A 10,034-nucleotide genomic window follows, 5' to 3' on the forward strand; every position below is an offset into this window, starting at 1 on the left:
AGAAAGGTCATATCTGAGTCCAACTCCGTCACACTCAGGAGCACAAACGCCAAAGTAGGGCCAACTGACACGGCACTGAACTCCAGAGTCATCTGCCATGACCACAGAACCCGTGGGTTCCCTTAGCCTCAACCTCAATGAGGTTGTGTTTCTTCATCTATAAAATAGATAAACTATAGTTACTGTATTTTGACTGTTAAGCAGGAATAGGGCATAGCCCAGTGACTAGGTTTTCAGGAACGAGGTGGGTGGCTGGACCCCACTAATGACCTTTCAAAAAGTAGGAAGGGAACTGTCATTTTGGGAACCTACGAGATTGAGAAAGAGGAGAACCAGATGGGATTTGGTTTTTCCTCTGGGTTATTTGAAGGAAACGGCAAGGAGTGGAGGGGGCTAGAGATGGGGAACCTCCAGCAACCTCATTCAGGTGTGAAATAATCATTTAACAGGTCATGATGCTTTTAAACCCCTGCAAATTTCCTGGGACAGCTGCTGACAAGTTGACCCACTGCTGCTCATTGGCAGGGCAATCAGTCAATAGAAGGCATCATCGGACAACTAGGAAGTGACTGGGAGACAGAAACTGAAGTATGTAGGCAGTTTGAGTTGTGCATTTGCACCCTGACAGTAAGATGCAGAGAGATTAAACAAGAATGATGCTGCTCCAAGGCAGCCATACCCTTAGCAAAGGCAAGGAGAATAGCTCCCATGTGGGTCCAATGAGGCTCCTTTCCATTTTGGCCTAACTGCAGAAATGGCCCCTAACTGCATGTCTGTGTCTCTGGATTCAGGTGAGCAACTAACTTCTGGGAATGCAATACCTTTCAAGCCCTTCACTGACTTAATGTTTGTCTTAGTTTGCCATAGGTCTGTCGATGCAAAGTACCAGAAATGGGTTGGTTTTTTATAATGGGGATTTCATTTTGGATAAAAAGTTTACAGTTCCAAGGCCATGAAATGTCCAAATCAAGGCATTAGCAGAGATGCTTTCTCACCAAAGGTCTGCTGGCACATACTATAGTCCTACCACATGGTGAGGCAAGCTGGAGTCTCTGGGGGGCTCTCCTTCCTTCTGGAGCTCAGCTGTGAGCAATCAGGCATCTCTCCTGGTCCTTGTCTTCTTGTGCCTCTCTGATCTTCTCTGTCTTTCAGCAGCTATAGGTGAGCCTCGTGTCCTCTCTCTCATATGGCTGGGTCAAAAAGGACAGTGCACCCTTTCCTGTCTGTGTGTGTGTGTCTCTGTTTTTTCAGACCTAGCAAGAGGGTGGAGACCCAAGCTGGTTCACACCTCACTAACATAGTCCAGTCAAAAGGCCCCACACCCACTGAAATGACTGAAATGGATTGGTTCGAAAACAATCTTTTTCGAGGGGTTGTTGGTGGGGGGGGGGCACTGTCATAAAAGAACTTCAAACTGTCACAATGTTCAAGGTCACTTACCGTGTAAAGCTCTCTCAGGCTCTTGCTAATTGTTCTTTCCTCTCTTCTCATACAGCACTTTGTATTTCACTATTATAGCACATAGCACAGATGAACATGTTACCGTGTTTGTCTCCCCCTCTAGACTATGAACTCCAAGTTTGGGATTGTGTCTGATTCATCTTGCTATCCCCTTGTCCAGTGCAGTAAACTAACACAGGATTAGCACTGAGTAAAGATTTCTTGAATAAATGAACCTATCTTTGTTTTCCTACCTGTTAAATGGAGATAGTATTTGCCCTACCTTCTTCCCAAGGCAATTCTAAATTGAGAGTCAGAAATTATGAACTTTGGTGCAAATGCTGCCATGAACTCACTGTGCAATAATGATAATAGGTCATATGTGGATACCACTTCACCGTTCATAATGTAGTTTTGTATCCATTATTTCATTGGTCCTCACAGTAACATAGTTGTTACTTTATCATTTCAGAGACGGGGAAAATTGAGCTCAAGGAGGTGAAGTAATTGGCTGAGGTTGCTCAACAAGTAAATGATGGGGCCAATAATGGATCCCTGATCTCTTTGACCCAGAACCTATCCCCTCTCCAATACATGTTGTTAATTTAACCATTACTGCTGTTAATTTAACCATTACTGCCATTATAAAAGAGACAAAAACCTCTGCTACAAACTTTCTTTAAATTCATGTCATATCACTTTCTCCACCTGCTTGATGGGAAGGGACTCACCCTCAAGACCACACACTCCCAATATCCTCTTCCAATCTCTTGATTAGCTGCTACTATTCTCACATATTTTATATACCATTGGGGCCTCCATCGGCAGCTTGTTATTCCCCATTGGCACTAGCCTACCGCTACACTTCTATCACATGCAAAATTGACTTCTTTTTTGAGATGAATGCCATCCAGCTCAGTCCATCAGATCCTCTGTCCTGGGACTTTAACTCTTGAATGAGTGATCCAAAAAAGGAAGGAATGAAGGGAAGGCTTGTCTTTGGATCTCCTGCCATCCTGCATGCCATCCATTCAGTGATCGTTTTCTTATCACCTCAGTCCCTGAAGATTTTGGTACCTGGCTTATGGTCTTCTCCACTTCGAGTCCTGCCACCATGAGATGACTTCATTATGTGGACATATTTACCGTCCTACCTCTCTATTGCATTATGTTAGCAATAACAACTACTGCTCTACAACCACTTCAGTCAGTCATTTCCATGCTTATACACTGGACCTTCTCAAGACCTGGAACTGCTCTCCTTTTGAGATCTTAAGGTTTGATATACTAAATCTCTGACCATCACCTGCTGACTCCCCAGCTCTCTCACTTTCTTATTCCCTTTACAACTGCTCCTTGACACCCCAGATACTACCAAGCCTCTGACTTTACTGCTTTCCTCCCCTCAGTATTTTCCTTCCTTCTCTATCCTGCCTAGAACTTATAGTGCAGAATGAACACCAGCCTTACTCTTTCTGCCACACCCATTGTGAAAAGTCTCAAGTTTGGATCAGCCCAATCATCCACTTTCACCACCCTGTACTGTGGCTGCTGAGCACAACCAAGCAGATAGGCTCCATGGTGATTTTATAATCTCGATCCTTCACTGAACCCTCATAGGTCATCTCTTCGCAATAGGTATCAACTAATTAGGTAACAAATGTATAACAAGTTGATGTATCAATTCATTTTATGATTATATTATATGCTAGTCAAGGTGCTACATGTGAAACATCTAACAGTGGACAAAACAGACACACAGTGCCTGCCTCCATAGAATGATAGTTGAGTGGACGAGACAGACCTCCTCTACTTTATAGACATATATCCTTACAATTGTGGGAAAAACACCTGAGTATTAGGAGAGCATATATTTGGAAGACCTAATCTAATCTGAAAGATCAGGGAAGGCCTTCCTGAGAAAGTGGCATTTAATTTGAGGCTTAAAGGAATTAGCCAAGTGAAAGAAATATGGGTGGAATGAAAGGGCTTTCTAGGCTGATAGAAGACTATCTGTGAAGGCCCTGAGGCAGGAAGGAGGAATGATGTGACAGGGGACTTTGTAAGAGTATGTGGAGGGGACTGGGGGTCAGGTTAGAGAGGTTGATGTGAGCCAGATCTTTGGGTCAAGGATTTTAAATCAATGTAGGGTTTTAAGCTGAGGGTGGCATGATCTAATTTGCTGTCTTTTAAAAAAGGTCAACCTGTTTGCAGTGTGTTGAAACAGTTGAATGGAGGTAAATAAATCGGATAGAAAGCTTTGGTAGTTGTCCTTTTGAGGGCTGATGGCTTAGTGGAGGTATATTCAAGAATATTTCCCATGTAATCTAAAGCCTCTTTCAAAATTAAATTAAATTAAATTTAAATTTTAAAAAAAATTTCCCTAATTTGTAAAGCCCCATAACATAACCCCACCCCCTCACCTTTGGCAATTGACTTGCTTCCTACTTCTGAGGAAATTAAAAATATCAGGGGTGAACTTCCTCAGTTTCCTGCCTCCAAACCCACAAAATTTAGATAAGTGCAGTCCCTTATATTCTTTCTGCCATTCTCAGAGAAAGAGGATCACTTCTGCATTCTGTGGCTCATTATTCCCCCTTCCATGGTCTCCAGGATCAATACCCTGCTCCATTGTTTATCCAATGCCTCCCCTGTAAATACACTCAATTCTCTTCCCATAAACAAAACAAAACAGAAAAATCTACTCATCTCCTATCGCCCCAGCTCTTTCCCTTTATAATAAATTTTATATAGTCTACTCTCCCTATGTCAGAGAAAGTGGTACTCACCAAATACTCCATCTGCTGTCCACATTTCCCAACTCCTTTGCAGTTAGGTAGGCTGAGGATTAGTCTGGGTCAAAGCATAGAAGAGCTGGCATGCAACCTTCCAATGGTCTCTCCCTTGCTAGAGCAGTTGTGGAGGGGTCTTTGTCTTCCAGAAGCTACAGCTTCAAGATGATATAGTCTCCATCACTCTGAGCTTCTAAGTTACTGTGTATAGCAGTCCCCTCCTGGTACATAGCATGTAAGAAAGAAACAAGCCTGTATTGTGTTAAGTCACTGAAATTTCACGGTTGTTACTACAGCAGAAGCCTAACTTAATTGATATACCTATTGTCTATTTCCTCACTTCCCATGCACTATTTTTTTTTTTTGAATAACATTACTTCTGACTTACATTTTAGTCCCCCAGACAGCTCCTCTCCATTGACATTATTTGGGCCAATGTCAATGCCACTATAATTCTTTTATTATTAAATCATTTGCTTGATCATTTGATCACATCATTTGACCCTTTTGGCCACTCTCTTCCTCCTCCGGCTTCTATGATACTATCATGTTCTCTGGAACATAGGTTTGGAGATAAACAGAACCTCTTTTCTTACTCTATCAAAGATGAATCAGATGTCTTTTATCAACTCAAGCCTCTACCTAAAAGACTTCCATAGCTTTCCAAATCTAAGCTTATTTATTAAACAGATATTTGAGACCTTCCATAATTTTACCATAATTTCTAGTAGCAAAATATTGGGAATAAATTAAATGTCTCTAGGGGGACCACTTAAGCAATTTACCATAAAAGCCATGAAATATATACTGTGAAGATGGTGGTGATGTACAGTCATGGAAACTAATCACAATATATTGAGCAAATAAAGCAGTGAGGTATACATAGTCTCGTTTTTGTTAAAATGCATGGAAAATGCTTTTAGAAGTTTGTATCAGGGAAGCAGACTCGGCCCAATGGATAGGACGTCCACCTACCACATGGGAGGTCCGCGGTTCAAACCCTGGGCCTCCTTGACCCGTGTGGCGCTGGCCCATGTGCAGTGCTGATGCACGCAAGGAGTGCCGTGCCACACAGGGGTGTCCCCCTCGTAGGGGAGCCCCACGCGCAAGGAGTGCGCCCCATAAGGAGAGCCGCCCAGCACGAAAGAAAGTGCAGCCTGCCCAGGAATGGCGCCCCACACATGGCAAGCTGACACAGTAAGATGACGCAACAAAAAGAAACACTGATTCCCGGTGCTGCTGATAAGGATAGAAGCGGTTACAGAAGAACACACAGCGAATGGACACAGAGAACAGACAACTGGTGGGGAAGGGAAGAGAAATAAATAAATCTTTTTTAAAAAAGAAGTATATATCAAAATATTAATGGTCACAAACAACAAAAGAAAAGTAAATTGGACATCATTTAACTTTAAAACTTTTGTGCTTCCAAGGACACCATCAAGAAAGTGAAAAAGACAGCCCACAGAGTGGGAGAAAATACTTGTAAATTATATACCTGATAAGGGACTTGTAACTCAAATATATAAAGAACTCAAAAACTCAATCATAAAAAGACAAATAGCCCAGTTTCAAAAATGGGCAAAAGATTTGAAGAAACCTTTCTCCAGAAGTTATACAAATAGCCAATAAGCACATGAAAAGACGCGTAACTTCATTAGTCACCAGGAAAGTGCAAATAAAATCTGTAATGAGATACCACTTCACATTCACTTGGATGGCTATAATAAAAAAAAATACATAAAAAAACCCACAAAGACATAACCAGTGTTGGCAAGGGTGTAAAGAAACTGGAACACTCATACAATGCTGGTGGGAATGTAAAATGTTGCAGCTGCTTTGGAATACAATCTGGTGGTTCCTCAAAGGGTTATACTTAAACTTACGAAATGGCCCAGCAATTCCACTCCTAGGCCTGTAGCCAGGAGAAATGCTAACATACATCCACACAAAAACTTGTACATGAATACTTATAGCAGCATTATTCATAATAGCTGTTATGGGTTGAATTGTGCTCCCCAAAAAGATACCTTGTGTTCCTAACTCCACTCCCTCAGAATGTGACATTATTTGGAAATAGGGTCATTGTAGATGTAATTAGTTAAGATGAAGTCATGCTGGAGTAGAGTGGAAGCTTTTAATCTAATATGACTGGTACCCTTGGAAGAAAAAGAGAAGAGACACAAAGAGACACACAGGGAGAAAGCCAGGTGAAAACAGCAGCAGAGACTAAAGTGAAGTTGATGAAAATGTTTTAAATTTGATTGTGGTGCTGACTGTACATCTCCAACCCCCATTTAAAGGGGGCAGATGCAACTCATCTGCCCAGCTGATTTTGCCCTGTAGGAATGCAAATCCAAAGTTGCTAGATCTTTGGGTTTTTCAAGGAAATCCAAACACTTGATTTTTTTGTGGAATTTCCTGAGTTTAAAAACTCTTTTGGGGCCAACTACTAGTCTCTATGGGCTGTGTCTGCATGCAGGTTTCCAGTTTGCAACTTCTGATGTGTATGGTGGTGGAGGTGTTTTTAGGAGGCACTGGGGATTAAACCCAGGACCTCATACTTGGGAAGTAGGCATGCAACCACTTGCTCCCCTGATGTGCATGGTTTTATATAAATAGAAAATGTTTAGATAGTCCCGAATTTGTCTGTCTGTGTGATTTTAAGTACATTATTTCTCCTCTGACATGTAAAGTAGGGACAATAATCCCAACCTTCACAGTTGCATCCATGAGCTAAATTACATAAAGTGTTCAGGAACTTTCAGTTAAAGATGGTGGATTGAATGTACACATCTAATTTTGCTCCCACTTGAAAATCCACTGTAACCACAATAAAGGAATTTAGAGAAACAAGTCCACAAGAATGGGGTAAAAAAGAAAAAAACAACAACTGAAAGGAGAGAGTTGCAGTAAAATTTTGGAATCTGGAAAGAAGATAGACAAGTAGTAACTGACTTGACGAGATAAGAGAAGATCTTTCCTTGCTACTTTTAAATAAAGGAACATTCAGAGGACAAAAGAGAGACCTTGAAAATTAGAACCATGACAGCAGAAATGAAAAACTTATTAGGGGACTTCCAGGAAGATGGAGGATTAGAAAGGTGGAAGCAGAAAAACATAGAGGACAGACAGAGACTGTCAGGAGGGCTGCTCTAGGGCTCAGGACACCAGAGGATGGTGAGATACCACCCAGAAGAGAGAGGGGCAAATGAGAGGAGTCTCAACTGGCTGAAAAATCCTATAAGTAGAGCTACAAAAGCAGCAGAGGGTGCCCTTTCCTCCACCTATGTAGCAAATAGCCACCTGCAGACTGCAGGAGCTGTGGACTGCAGTGGCTGCAGACTCAGTGGGTTGCAGGGGTACTCTTTCCCAAGACAGGAGAGAGACAGCTACAGCAAATTCAGATTTTGTCCTGTTTTGCCTTATCAAACACCCTCCTTACTGTCCTGGGCTGGTTGCTGAAGAGGCCATGGGAGGGAGGGTGTGGCTGGCCAAGGGTGGAGAACAGCTTCTGAGAAAGTTTGTTTGGGAGGCTTGGGCAGCCTTGAGGACATTGCTTCTGCACTGCCCACCCAGATGAGGAGTTAACACTGAATGCATTCTCCCCTAGCATGTGGGATCTGAACTTGGTGGTCTGCTCAAGGGCACTATCTGCTGGCCAGACCAGAAAAGTGTATGAAAAAAAATGATAATAAATAAATATAAAAAACAAGCAAGTGCCTTTATTGCCACCCTCTCCAAGGCCCTTGGAAACTGGTCTATACCCCATTGCTGAACACTTAACCCTGGTTTGAGCAGTTAAATAGGAGCAACCCTAAACATCTAAAATAAGTTAAACCAAGAGTCAAAGAACAGTGGTAGCACACAACTACTTAACAGTAAATCCCCAGTCAAAAGAGAAAAACTGAAGGTCAGAGTAAACTCAACATCAGAATCAGATGCCTAGACATGAGCAAAAATTACAATCCATACAAAGAAAAATGAAGATATGACTCAGGCAAATGAACAAAGCAAAGCTCCAGATGAGACACAGGACTTGAAACAGCTAATCAGTGAGGGTTATACAAATCTCCTAACTCAAATCAGGGAGCTGAAGGACAACATGGCTAAAGAAATAAAAGACATTAAGAAGCACTGGGTGAGCACAAAGAAAAATTTTAACTCTTGGATAGAAAAATAACAGGGCTTATGGGAATGAAAGGCACATAAGTGAGAGTAAAACTACAATAGACGCACACAACAGCAGATTTGATATCATGGAAGAATCAGAGATGTAGAGGAAAGAACAACTGAAATTGAAGAGAAAGGAGAACAGAGAAAAGAGTGGGAAAAATTGAGAAAGGGCTCAGGGAGGTGAACAATAATACAAAGCACACCAACATACCTGTAATGGGAGTTCCAGAAGGAGAGAAGAAGGGAAAAGGGCAGAAAGACTATTTGAGGAAATAATGGCTGAAAATTTTCCACCTCTCATAAAAGTCATGAATGTATGTGTCCAGGAAGCACAGCATACCCTAATTAGGATAAATCCAAATAGACCTACCTCAAGACATGTAATGTGCAGAATGCCAAATGCCAAAGATAAAGAGAAAATTCTGAAAGCAGCAAGGGAAAAGTGAAACATCATATACAAGGGACATCCAATAAGACTTAGTGAGGATATCTTTTCAGAACCCATGGAGGCAAGAAGGCAGTGGTATGATAAAATTAAAATACTGAAAGAGAAAAACTGCCAGCCAAGAATTCTTTACCTGGCAAAACCGTCCTTCAAATATGATGGTGAGCTTAAAATATTTACAGATAAACAGAAACTAAGAGAGTTCATAAACAAGAATCCAGTTCTGCAGGAAACACTAAAGGGAGTTCTGCAACCAGAAAAGAAAGAGATGAGAGAGAAGCTTGGAGAAGAGTGTAGAAGTGAAGACTATCAGAAAGGGTAGCCAAAAATATAAAAAGATGGGCAAAAATAAGATATGACCTATGATAACCAAAAGATAAAATGGCCGAAGTAAGTAATGCCTGTACAGTAATAACATTGAATGTTAATGGATTAAATTCCCCATCAAAAACATAGGCTGGAAGAATGGAGAAGAAAACATGAGCCATCCATATACCATCTGCAGGAGATTTACCTTATCCCATGGACACAAAAAGACTGAAAGTGAAAGGCTGGAAAAAAATATTTCACACAAAAAGAGCCAAAAGAGAGAAGGAGTAGCTCTGCTGATGTCAAACAAAACAGACTTTAAATGCAAAAAAGTGAGAAGACATGTGAGAGTCCATTATATATTAAATCAGGGATAATCCACCACAAAGGAGTAATAGTCATAAATATATATGTACCTAGCCAGGGTGCCCCAAAATATATGAGGCAAACTCTGACAAAACTGAAAGGAGAAACAGGTGTTCCTGCAATAATAGTTGGAGACTTCAACATGCTACATATATCAATAGGTAGAACCTAGCTAGAAGATCAACAAGGAAACAGAGAACTTGAACATTATGATAAATGAGCTGGACCTAACAGACACGTACAGAGCATTGCACCCCAAATTCTTCTCAAGTGCTCATGAATCTTTCTCAATAGACCACATATTGGGCCACAATACAGCTTTCAATTAATTCAAGAAGTTTGACATTATACAAAGCAACTTTCCTGATCATAATGGAATGAAGCTGGAATTTAATAATAGGTGGGGAATGGGGGAATTTTTAAATATATGGAGACTAAACAACAAACTTGTTTTTTGTTTTTGTTTTTTTAGTTAGGCCAGTAAAAAGAATTTATTGGGCAATAGG

The sequence above is a fragment of the Dasypus novemcinctus genome, chromosome 10, assembly GCF_030445035.2.
Source record: "Dasypus novemcinctus isolate mDasNov1 chromosome 10, mDasNov1.1.hap2, whole genome shotgun sequence".
In the NCBI taxonomy this organism is placed as follows: Eukaryota; Metazoa; Chordata; class Mammalia; order Cingulata; family Dasypodidae; genus Dasypus; species Dasypus novemcinctus.